Source organism: Eulemur rufifrons, chromosome 4 (genome assembly GCF_041146395.1).
Source record: "Eulemur rufifrons isolate Redbay chromosome 4, OSU_ERuf_1, whole genome shotgun sequence".
Lineage (NCBI taxonomy): Eukaryota > Metazoa > Chordata > Mammalia > Primates > Lemuridae > Eulemur > Eulemur rufifrons.
Genome location: NC_090986.1, coordinates 54,657,606 through 54,671,321, shown reverse-complemented (window position 1 = coordinate 54,671,321; position 13,716 = coordinate 54,657,606).

Sequence of the window (13,716 nt, the reverse complement as noted above, 5' to 3'; positions counted from 1 at the left end):
AGGGGAAGCTCTGTGGCTTCCCCAGCAGACCACCATCGGTCCGTGGTCTGGGGATTGGGGACCACAGGCTGAGGCTACAAGTGTGCACCACCACACCTGGCTAATTTTTCTATTCTATTTTTTGTAGAGATGGGGGTCTCACTCTTGCTCAGGCTGGTTTCAAACTTTTGGCCTGAAGAAACCCTCCACTGAAATTCTCTAAGCCTCTGTTTTGTCCATTGGTAAAATAAGTATAATAATTTCACCTTTCCAAAGTGGTTTATTATGCAATAGAAGCTTCTTGCTTCCAGGACTCCAAAGATGTCTACTAACTTAACTGCTTTTGTGTGATAAAGTATGTGCAACCTCTGCACTTAGCCTGACATGTATAAAGAGAAAACCTCCATGCATGTCAAGGATATGCTCAATTCCTTCCAATTCACAGAGCTACAAAGCTTAAAAATACTCATAATTTCTCCAAAAGTAGAGCATTAATTTTTTCATTTATTTATCTTTCAAAACTAAATTACTTATCAGACACTGTGTTAGGGGAAGCGAAATAAGCAAAGCCAAGAAGATCTCTTTTCTCAAAAGCTTTAGCTCTTAGTAAAAAGAAATGAACAAATAAGAGAGCTACCTTGAAAATAAAGAGTGAAAAAGTTAGAAGGGTTATAGTGGTGGTGAGTAAGAAAGTAGCTAATGATAGTGCGTTTAGGATAATCTCTGAGATATGAAAGATGAGCAGCAGCCAGCCATGTCTGGGAAGCACATTCCAGAAAGATCATTGATGATGAGCTCCTTCACTCACATCTCAGCTGTCTCAGTTATCTCAGCTGCAGGATGTGTCCCAAAGAATATGCTTCTAACAATGCTACTCGTACTTGAGCTATTTACCCTGCTTTGCCTTAGAGTTCCCATCTTAAAATTCATCTGTGAATTTTACCTGACTCTCTTACAGACATCCCACGTGCTCAGAAAGAGGAAATGTGAAATGTGTTGCATATATAATGTAACATTTATAGTTGTAGCAATTGAAACACTTACAATGTTTGCATCAGCAGACAAAATAGTGACCCATAAATCTGACATATTTGGGATCAGATCCATCTCTCAAGATTTTAGCACAAAGTTCTTTTTTTTTCTTTAATTTTGCACAGTTCTCTTTTTTTTTTTAACACCAATTTGTCTCTATTTCTAATTATTGTTCAGGTGGATTATAAAAAAGCATATCTATACATGCATTATAAACTATAATAACTGCAATGAAGTATAAAATCATATCATTACTGGCATTCAGTATATAATATTTGTCAAATATATTTAACTACAAGTATGCACACAAACACGCATTGTTTTAAAAAAAACTTTAAATGGCTACCCGGCTCTGTTATTTAACTTATCTTGAATATTTTCACAAATATCCAACAAGAAAATGACATCCTTTAGGGTATTTGGAGTTATGAGAGACTGAGAATGCTAAACACAGTCAAATCTCAATAAATATTTGTTGAAGGAGCAAACAGGGTCAGCTGGTGGAGGAGATTTCATGCCCGGCTGAGGAATTTGAATTTATCCCACAAGGGCAACCATAGAAAGTTTTTACGTAGAGAAGTAGCATGATGAAAATAGTAATTTAGAAATGTTACTGTGTCATTGGCTACAGTAATAATGAGAGGGGAAGGCTGGAGAGAAAAACTAATCAAGAAGCTATTCCAATAATTCAGTATGTGAGCCTGGGCTTGAATAGTGGCAGTTGAAAGAGAAATAAGGAACAAATACTGGAGACATTTTAAACAAAAATTGGTGATTTACTGAATGACAAATTATTGACCATACAGAGAAGAAAAGAGAAAAACCAAACATCATTTCAAGGTGGTGAACTTAGGAGCGAGGAAAAGAGTGACACTGTCGATGGAGAAAGGGCCATTGAAATGATTTGCAGGGATCACAAGCACATATGTCAATCTCTGAGGCAGCTCTGTTACCACTTGCCAATAATTCTACTATCTAATAAATAGGTGAAAGGATGTATGCAGATTAATATTTTTGAGTTAGGTTTATTTTATCTAAACAACCTTCGTCTAAAGAATATCAAACATTATTTTGGGAGTTAGAATAATATGTTTCATATTAATTTAGGTTATATGGTTATAAAATACTACAAAAGCAATGTTCACAAAATAGCTTCATTCAAGAAAATAATTATTATTTCCATTTCTAAATAACTGTAATTAGAAAAGAAATATTTTTAGTGAGTATATTATAAAATATACCACACAGATTTGGTCATAATTAGACTTAGCCAAAATCATTGTGTAAGCTATTTTTCATCCTCAAAGTTAAGATTGTCCATAATTCTTTGGTTTACTTTATTTATAGAGATAACATTTAACCTGCTCTGAACTGTCATTTCAGTTGTGGGATTAATCTGACATCTTTCCCTGACTTCATCAATTAAATAATTTGGTTTACCAAATTGTCATATTTTGAACTAATATTCATATAGAATCTAGCTCATCCATTAAAATATTTCATTGCAATTTTATTCAATAAAGTGAATTTCATCCTATCCAGAGATTCAGTGCCCAGTTCTTTATTTTTCTATGAACTATTAAGAGTGGCCGTGGGAACTATTAGAGAGCCTAACCCTCCTTCCTGATAGAATATACTGAAGGAAGAAAGAAATGTATAAAAAGAATTATAAATAACACGTTTCTAAGACTCAGACTATCCACGCACTAAGCCTGCATTTTTAGGGATTTGCGCAGAAATATCTTCATTTCAAGTGAAGTATAGTGGAAAGTCCTGCAGTTCCATTTGAAGACTTACCTGAATATCTAGGTTCTCAGTATTTTCTAATTATTGAGAGTACCTATTATTTAATAAAGGAGATGAACTCCGAGTGAGACTATTGACTGGTTTATGTGTTTTTTCCATAGCATACTAGAGGAGGGGAGATAAAATCACAAACATTTTCTGAATGCCTAAAGGGTACTTTCTTACATAAATGATCAGAGGGAATCCTCACTAACTTTATGCAATTTGTGCTAATTTTATTGTCACCATTTTACAAATAAAGGAACTGAGGTTTTTTAAGTTAAACTCATATTACTTCTGTATTTCATCAAACCTAAATCACTGTTGTTTTAAGACATTCCTTTACTGTATGTATCATTAAGGAGAGAAAATAACAGTTAAGATATCATTTAAAGACACATTCCTTTTTCAGAAATATAAAAATATTAGTACATGAGGGAGTGACACCAGCAACATGAAAGACTAGGAAGTTACAGGCTCTTCTTCTCCCACAGAGACACCAAGTTAATATTAATATATGGACCAGAATACCTCTGTGAAAATTCTAGAGACCAGTTGAGAAGCTATAGGACTCAAGCCATTGTAAACCAGGACTAGATTTCAGTGAAAAGAGAGAAATATTTGCTGCATTTGGCACATCAATTCATGTTCCCCCATGCAGTATAGCCAGAGGAACTTGAAAGAAATACCCTGGACTTAGGCTCATATACCTATACATAAGATAAAACATTATTGAGCCTTAGAAAGAAAGGAAATCTTGTACATGATATACTACATGGATGAACCTTGAGAATATTATGCTAAGTAAAATAAGCCAATCACAAAAAGATAAATACTGTATGATTCCCCTTAAATGAGGCATAAAGTAGTTAAATTTATAGAAATAGAAAATAGAATGGTGGTTACAAGAGGCTGGGGGTAGAGGAAAAAAGAGAGTTGTTGTTTAACGGGATTCAGATTTGCAAGATAAAAAAGTTCTGGAGATCTGTTTCATAACAGCATGAATTTACTTAACACTATTGATCCGCATGTTTAAAAATGGTGAAGATGGTAAATTTTATGTTATATGGGTTTTCTTCACAATAAAAAATAAGTGTAAAAATATGAGCATTTTTGTGTCTTATAATCAATTACATACAGATATAAGTGGTAAAGTAGTGATTCAGAGATAGATCTAAGTTCAAAAACAGTGGTATTTATACAGTTCCATTCTGCAGCTAAATTCACATTCACAGCTAAATGTGAATTTTTTCTCAAAATCCTTCATTTCAAGCACATGGGGCCAAAATATTTATACTCTTCCCATACGAGAAATTCACATATATGATGGAAAACAAATATTTTGTGTATCTTTTAACCTTAAATAGGTTTCTAGCAATATTGATAAAGTTACTGATTGTGATGTATCTAAAATTTTATAAATATATCACTAGACTTTACCAGATCTCAAGGAGTAGAAACACAGGGAAGTAAGAGAAGAAGAGAAGGAAGGAGAGGCACAGAGGAGGAAGAGACTCTTTTTCCAACTAGCCTTTTAGCTGGCAAAGTGCAGTTTAACCATTAAAGCGAATAATCCAACCTAGGAACCACAATAAGTCCTGCTCCTCTGTCAGTGTCGGTGTATTTTGATGTTTGTTCAGAATATTACCTGCAAGGGATTGTTGGGATACAGCCTCCTGGGTTCTCTTCAGTTCAGTTAGATCAGATTCATTAAAGGGAAGGTCCGGAATCTGATTTTCTACAAACTCCCAAGATCACTCTTATACACACTATTGTTTGAAAATAATTGTAGATTTTCTTAATTTAGGCCAATCTTCTTTTTAGACAATTTGTAAATATCTTGAGAATATTTATGTGTGCTGTATTAGTTTCCTATGGTTGCTATAACAAGTTACCACACACTTAGTGGCTTAAAGCAATGCAAATTTATTCTCTGACAGTTCCTGAAGTCTGAAATCAGTTTCACTAGGCTAAGACTGTGGTGTCAGAATATATTCCCTTTGCCTCTGTTAGCTTCTAGATCTGCAGTCTTTGATACACGTCCCTTTCCTCCATCTTCAAAGCCCACAGAGCAGTATTTCAAATCTTCCTCTCTGCTGAGGTCATCATATCACCTTCTCTCTGTTATAATAGAATCTCCCTCTGATTCCCTCTTATAAGGACAACTGTGGCTACACTTCAGACCCAGCAGGAAAATTATCCAGGATAATCTCCCTATCTCAATATTCTTAACTTAATCATATTGGTAAAGTATTTTTTGCAATATCATGTAAGATTCACAAACTCCAGAGATTAGGACCTGGATATCTTTGGTTCCATTCAGCCTACCATGATGTGTTTATATTTAGAAAGAGAGAAAAACAACAAAAGGGACTATAAATGACTTTGAAGTCACTCAAGATATATGTAATATTTTAAGAGATTAATCTTTTTAACAAATTCTAAAGTATTAATAATGCCTTGAAAAAGATAATTTGCTTTGGGACAGGGGAGCCTTCTTTCTTTCTTTGTTTTTTAATCCTGTTTATACAAGAGTGAGCTAAATATTTAGGAATGAGAAAACTCCCCATGTCCCAAAGTTTTTCAAGGTTTACTTTTCTCTTCTGAATCTCTGCATGCTAGGTGTTCTAAAAATAGCAACAAACATAAAATCCATGCCTCTTTGCCAGTTGTCAAAGTATGCAGACAATTACTGAGGAAACCATGGGTCAACCCCTATTCGATCATTTATCTACTTCCTCCTATAACTTCACCATTCTGAGTGTTAAATTACACTCAGAAAAATAAATCATACTAGTTGTCTACCAGCAGCCCTTGGTTACACTTTAGTTGGTAGTTGGAAATAATAGGATAATTTTTTTTAAATTTTCTGAGTTTTGTGGTTACCTAAAGAGGGCAATTAACTTTACGTTTTTTTTTTCCCCCTGGTTTCCAGAACATGATTATGAAAACATATCACAACTCTTCCATGAAGCTTTGAGACACATTTGATTCCTTTACAGTGTTTTCAATTTTCAGTGCTTAATTAAACAATTACAGGGAAGGCCACTTAAAGGGCACAGCAAAAGGGACCGTGGATGACTTTGGAGTCATTCTGGTACCAGTGATACTATTCTTACAATGGCTGTTGGATTTCTGTTGTCAGCAAATGTCCACTCTGTGTTTTTGCTCTTCTGTCTTCAGGAAGCAGCTGTTTCTCCATGAACTCCCATGGAGCTTTGCTGCAACCCAGCACTCCAGTCAAGAGAGCTCAACCATCTCCACTAACAGCATTTTCTTCTGCAATATAGCTCACTGATGGGTCTCCTTGTGTTTCATTTTTACTTTGTATGAAATCTACTGCAAATAGCTGTTTATGCTCTATCTACTTTATAGTGTCGTGCTTTCTCTTTGGTGTATTAAGGGCTTGAAAGTCTTATATTAGCTGTTTTCTACTTTAATTAGTTGTCTGCCACTTTTGTGTCTTTGAGCTACCTAATCACCAGTAGGTAGCAAACTAAATTATCTGACACTTTTCTCTATGCCAATTTGTTTTAAAATGTGTCTTAACAGTTTGTAGAGGGCATATATTATCATTAAGATTACATACCAATAAATACTAAATATTCTTTCATGTCCATATAAGATATAAATAAACATAAACAAATGGATCTTTACAAAGTGAGGGAGAATAAACAAACAAGCTCAATGCCAAAAAGAAATTGTGTCAGAACTAAACAAGGCAAAATGTAGGTAAGGAAGACTTTCTGTTAGTAAACATGGAAAATATGATCCCAGGATTTATTATTTGTGTAGCTGGAATAACATCTACCTCACATATAGTATTTACAAAGTATCAACATTTTGCCTTACAAATAGCAGGAGTCAATAACAATTAATTATATCATATCATATAAATATGTATACTTATTCATTTAAACATAAATCTTTTTTGTGACTGCTATGTATCAGACTTATGGGTTTGTGTGCCTACTCTGTGACTATACTGTGATCACATGTTACAATAATTTTAATTAACTTATTGCCTAAGGATGAACCACAAACTTTGATTAGAACATAAAATGTGTTTTGGAGGAAGAAATTGAAAGGATCATTGTAAGCATTTTGAATGCAGGGACCATGTTTTCTACAATGGATTAATTCTACCTCTCAATGATCACTGTTTATGGCATTTTAAAATATTGTTTCTCTCCTGTCTTCTCTAAAACATCCAAATACTGTTGCTCAGCAAATTTACTACATTTTCAAGATTTTAGGAAGCACTTATAATACCTATAAGCAAATGCTTAAATTACTTAAAACACTCAAACATTTTGAAATCCTGTGCAAATTTACTTTTATCAAAGAGAGCCATTAAAATGTCTATAGAGACAGTCCAGGCTTGTGGAGTGGCTAATTCTGCCATTCTCCTCCCCAAATGAATCTAAATAACTTTTACAGGCTGCCACTTTCATTGTTACAGTGACTCCCAAATACTTTCCCACACAGTACTTGATTTTGAATTACTCCCATCAATGATCTCCTTTCTATTTCTGCCCACAAAATGCACAATAAGTGACTTCTATTGATCTTTGCTGAAGAATAAAATAGTGATCTAAAGAGGTTCTTGACAGTTAGCACAGTTGTAAAATATTAGGCCCCTTCATCGTGTGTCTTGTAAATTTGGAACCTAAGGAAACAGAGATTTTTTTGTGTATCTATAAAACTAAGAGCTTGATAAAAGTTTTGAAAGGGTCATTACATAATTAAGGTTTTACAAAGAGCCATATAATACATCCACTGAACTCAAACCATCTTATAATAGTGCCTGTAATAGCACTATCATGGAGATTCCTAGTTTAAAACTTATGAAAGGCTTAGAGTAGAGCATGACACATAGTGAGCACTCAAGAGATTGCAACGCTTACTATTAAAACTGCAGATAAAGCACTTCTCTCTCTTAAATCCATGTTATGTAGATGCAATTCCTGTGGCACATTCATGTAATAACAACAAATGTGAAAATATTGTTAACATCAGAGAAAAGCAATATTTCCACATGCAAAATTTATTTTAGTAAATTCATATTTCCTAGAATAAAGTTTCATGTCAGTCCCTTTACCTACTACAGATAGTTTATGCTATATCCTAAAATTAAGAAAGTTTTGTGAATATGACATTGTAGATACATTTCCATATTAGCCTCTTATCATATTGCCATATTGTGGTTTGAACTTGATTGTCTTTTCCCTCTGGAGGAGGCAGTTGAAGATGAAGGAAAGAGTAGCTTTCTTTGAGATAGTATCCAAGTATTTTTGTCCCCTATGCTGAGGCAGATTAGAGATTTTCTTTACCAGTTCATGGACCAAAACAATCTCGTGAGTATGACTGATTTGGGACAGGCTTGATACACATGGATTTTAACATAGAATCTCAGTATCAATAAATTATTATACCCTGAATTATCATTTATAAAAGAAATAAAGGATGGGCCAAAGGTGAAAAGTTCTCCTTTTACATTTTCCTCATAGGTGTGGTTCATCTACTTCAATTCTTTTTCAAAATGGTCGTATTTTGATGTTTGAGGGAGGAAACGAAAGTTAACTTCCAAGCCCTCTGGAAACTGTACTACTCACTTCTTAGGAAGAGAAGAAAAGAAAGAGGAAAAAATCTAAAGACAGTCTTTTGAAAGAGAAAAATTCTCTCAGATGTGCTAAAGCTTATTTTATCATTGAATTTTGAACATATTCTCAAATTTCATTAGGACGTTATATATTTTCATTTTAGTGTTAGGTTAAATATTATATCAAGCAATGTCTTTACCAATTGGGTTATGAATTCTACAAGCTATAATCCTTTGTATGTTTTAGTAACCCTAAATCCTCTCTATTTCTTCTAAGAATTATTTTCTAATATTCTTTTTCCACTAAAGCAGACTATTTCTTTTCATTGAAGTTCCATTTTGAAATGTTCATTAGATGTTCAGTGTCTGTCAGTATCCACAGTCTCTATGCTCCCCATTCTTTGTGCCTTTCAACTTTCATTTTCCTCAATGCAAACACTTCCATATTTTTACTTTCATATTATTCTTTAAGGACTTGAAGGGTGACAAAACCACTTTCAGAAAGAGCTGGGTCAGTAATATAAAGCATTTTTTATAAGATTCTCTACCATGCATAACAGAGCAAAACAGGAAACAAGAGAAAGCAAACTAGAGTTGTGTGAAATTGCTCATTTATTTTTCTCAAATAGTTTTCAGTTTTTCATGAAACTGCTGAAAAATTCACAAATTGTATTCCAATGAGATGAATATTTGTTTTCCAAGTTTTCATCAAAACTTTCGTCTTCGGGTACACATTGTATATGCATAAGACATCCTGTTCCCATGTGTGCTGGTAGTGCCTGCTTGTTCATAGGCATGAAAATGGAAGAGGGACATTAAATATGCACAAACTGCCTGACTGGATAAGGAAAAATGCAAATAGTACTGTGTGTAGTAAATACACTCTGATGTATGAGTGGGTGTGTACTTGTTTCTCCTTTTCACAATTCTAAAATGAAGAGATTAAAGATTGTTCTAACAGAGAATTTTTATTTAGATTTGTTCTTGCTACCTTTTTGGCTGATTTTAGTAGTAGGAAACCAACTTATATGTCAGAATCTCTTCCCTTTTATTCATAACAAGGAAAAAATAATAATTGGCCCTGAAGCTTTGGTATTTTCCCAGCATTTATAGTTTCCATGTATAAAATTTTCTTTTGATGATAATGTAGTAATTTATTCATTTCCTGCTTCAATTTGTAATTTTCTGAACGAACAACTTTAAATGCCATAGTCTCTGTAATCTGTAATATGACAGCAAGTTTGGGTATCTGCTAGTTTGAAATACACATAAAGGGCACATTGAAATTGGTTTTCCTTTATGTGCATTTAAATGATATTGAAGCATTCCTTAATTTGGATGATGTAAATTATCCCATCATGTAATTCTGACAGAGACATTTGTAAGATAGTAGCCCAACATAAAATGTTATTTCAGGCTCCTGTAAGTGGTTGAACTGGAAGGCAAATTTTTCTCCCTTCCCTCTCATCCCTTTCTTTCTTTTTCTTTTTTTCTTTTCTTTGCTTCCTTCCTTTCTTCCTCCCTTCTTTCCTTTCTCCCTCCCTCCCTCCCTTCACTCTCTTTTCTCTAGCTCCCTCTTTCTTTCTCTTTCCTTTCCTTTTCTTTTTTTTAAAATCTCAAACCTTCTCATATCTGATCTTCTACCTTCACAAAAGGCCAGTCAGGAGACATGAAAGTGAAGTTGGGGCCGGGCGCGGTGGCTCACTCCTGTAATCCTAGCACTCTGGGAGGCCGAGGCGGGTGGATTGCTCAAGGTCAGGAGTTCGAGACCAGCCTGAGCGAGACCCCGTCTCTACTAAAAATAGAAAGACATTATATGGACAACTAAAAATCTATATAGAAAAAATTAGCCAGGCATGGTGGCGCATGCCTGTAGTCCCAGCTACTCGGGAAGCTGAGGCAGTAGGATCGCTTAAGCCGAGGAGTCTGAGGTTGCTGTGAGCTAGGCTGACGCCACGGCACTCACTCTAGCCTGGGCAACAAAGTGAGACTCTGTCTCAACAACAAAAAAAAAAGAAAGTGAAGTTGGGCAGAAGTAAGGCAATGGGATGTGGCCAGGCGTGTGGACACGAAGAGTCAGTGTGCCCAGTCTGAAGGCTTTCAGGTTTAAAACAGTGCGTAATGCTCTGAGAGCAAGACTCGAGTCTGTTTTAATCCATTTGTAGTATTCTGGTTTTATTTATTTATTTATTTATTTTTGTTTGTTTGCTTTTTTTTTTTTTTGAGGGAAAGAGATTGTTTTTGTTTTTCATTGCCCATATTTTTTTGGTTCTTGAGGGACACATATACCCTTGTGTTTCACGGTCATATTTTAGAAATACTTTCTGAGTGTGAAAGTAATATAGTGAATGTTTTTAAGTTAATTGTTCCTTTTCATATCCCAACCTCTCTATTTCTCATGTTGAGCATTTTATTGATTATACCTGTCTTGTTTTAATAAAGGATGGCTAAGGTATATAAACACTGAGATGAACCCCGAGTACCCTATATCAGACCAGTGCAGAAGGGCCTTGAGTGGGAACTGTAGACGGGCAGTATGAATCAAGATAATAATGCAGTCTCTTGTTTTATATCCGAGAACGTTGAATTCTCCTAAATTAAAGGTCTAGCCAGAATTATCACGGAGGAACCATGACTGTACTTCCTGTGCTTTACTTCCTAGGTGGGCCATAGTCAGGAAACTCTCCCAGGAGGTAGGATTAAATTACTGGAGTTTAAGGCCTTTTTCCAGGTTGCATTGGTATATTCATGCATTTGAAGTCTTCCATTTTTACCTTTACTATTACCTCAAAATATGTGTTGAGTATCTTTTATGCATAATACCTGTGTCAGAAAAATAAACACTTTTTCTTCTCTTACACAGTCAATACTCAGCACAACACTTCTGGTTACCAAAGAGGGTGGGAATTTTAGTCATTGACAACCAATTCTCCAGCAGACATCAACCAGATGTCCTATAATTCAATTTAATTCTGACACTCTCTGGAGTAAGACCGAGATCTCACATGTTAAGGGTTCATTCCCACAACACTGCCCCCCACTTAAGACTCCAATCACAGGTACTAGGTTGTCACCTGTACTTCTGACTGGCCGGTTATAAATTGGGGTTCCCATGACCCCCTCCTCAGGTTTGATTAATTTGCTAGGACCACTCACAGAACTCAGAAAAACACTTTACTTTGTTTACCCTTTTATTATAAAAGATATTACCAGAATGCAGATGAACAGCCAGAGGGAAGAGAAGCATAGGACGAGGTGTGTGGCAACAGGTGTGGAGCTTCCATGCCCTCTCCAGGTGAATCACCCTCGGGGCACCTCTATGCGTCCAGCAACCTGGCGGCTCTCTAAACTCCATAGTTCAGGGATTTAATGAAGGCTTCATCATGGAGGCATGACTGATCATTAATTGAGTCCTCAGCCCTTCTCTCCTTCCTACAGGATGGGGAGTGGAGCTGAAAGTTCCAATTTTACAACTGTGGCATGGTCTTTCTGGTGACCAGCCCCCATGCAGGAGCTCTCCAAGAGTCACCTCATTAAAATGAAAGATGCTTCACCCAGGAAATTCCAAGGGATTGGGAGCTCTGTGTCAGACACTCCCATCACTCAGGAAATTTACAAAGGTCTTAGAAACTCATTGTCCACACTATTTTGGTTCTTGAGAGGCACATACTTGACCCTGGTTTCAACAACCAGGGTCAAAAACATACACGTGCGCGCGCACACACATACACACACACACACTTCTTATTATTTCAAACTACCATCACTGTATATCCTAAGGACACACTGGTGAACAGGAAACAAACCTTCCTCAGCAAATTTAAAATCTGATAGGCTAAGAAACAATTGCAATAAGTGGCAAATACAGGGTATTGTGAGAGGCACTGGACCCAGCTATGGAAAGTCAGAGTAACTACTCAGGATAATACAATGACTAATGAATAGGAGTTAGCCCGTCAAAGGGAAGAACAGGGAAATGAGAGTGTTACTGATTGAGGAGACCTGTAAAAGGAAGACTCAGAGAAAAAATAGAGTATAGATAATATATATAGCAAATAGTTCACTCTGGATGGAAATTATGGAGTGAGGATCGTAGTGTTGAGAGATGAGTATGGAAAGACACCAGTTCATGAAAGGTCCATAGACCATAATCAAAAGTATTCACTTTATCCTGATGGTATTGGGCAGGGAGTCATTTAAGTATAGAATGATTTTAATAGGAGAAATATATACATATATAATATATTTATGTATAATATATATTTTATATATAAAATTATATGTGCATTTTCTGATTACCCAAGATTAATCAAGGATGGAAACAGTTATAAACCTAAGTGAGTCTCCTGATTCTATTTAGTGCAAAACCCCACCTCATTTCACACCATGTATGAAGGATGCATTATGAATCTTCTTCTATTAAGGTATTTGCCCTCTAATCTGAACTTGCAGATTTGACTCTTAGTTTGTGAAGGTAGCATGAATTGAAAAAAACTTATTGGCTCCCACTTCTTATCAGCTATGAGTCCAGGCAAGTAACTTAACCCCTCTTAATTTAAGTTTCCTTTTATTTGTTTTAAAAAAAACTCTCAATAATATCTTACTGGCTTAATGTACAGTCTATAGAATATAAAATGATCTGAATATTTGGACCACAAGGTATTATTATTACCGTGTTATGCCAAAGGAATTCCTAAGGCAAGTCTATATCAGGTCACAAACCATGACAAAGGTAACTCAGTTTGCTTGGAGAATGATTGGTGGGGTTGGCCCACATAAAAACCCTTCACCTGTTTCTTATTCCATCAGTAACCATAGCAAATAACAAATACAGGATCCACGAATGACTCTGGTGGGGGCTCAAGGATGGTACTTTTAAAGTTGGAGAAAAAGGAAGGAGGTGGCTAAAATTGAAAAAATATGCAGAAATGTATTATTTCTTATAACAAAGATTGCAGGAAGTATCGTGTAATATGTGTAACAATGGGAAATAATAACACAAGACAATCTCAGTCAGCTTTTAACAAAGTATAAATAGCTGCTCCTAGGTGGCATTCTTTGGACACTTGGGATATAATAGTTTTACTGACCATGTTCATCTATGTTTCCACCCGAAAAAAATAAATAATAGGCTCATGTGTTATAGTTTATCTCAAAGAACATGAAGAACAAGATCTAAGTTGCTACTATACAAAGGTTGAATAGTCTTGGCACCACTGATAGAAAAATACAATTTTATTTCCCTTGTCAATAACAAATTTTGTACTCTTACTTTCTGGGCAGGTCTTTTAACGTACCCCAAAAAATAGCATTCCAGG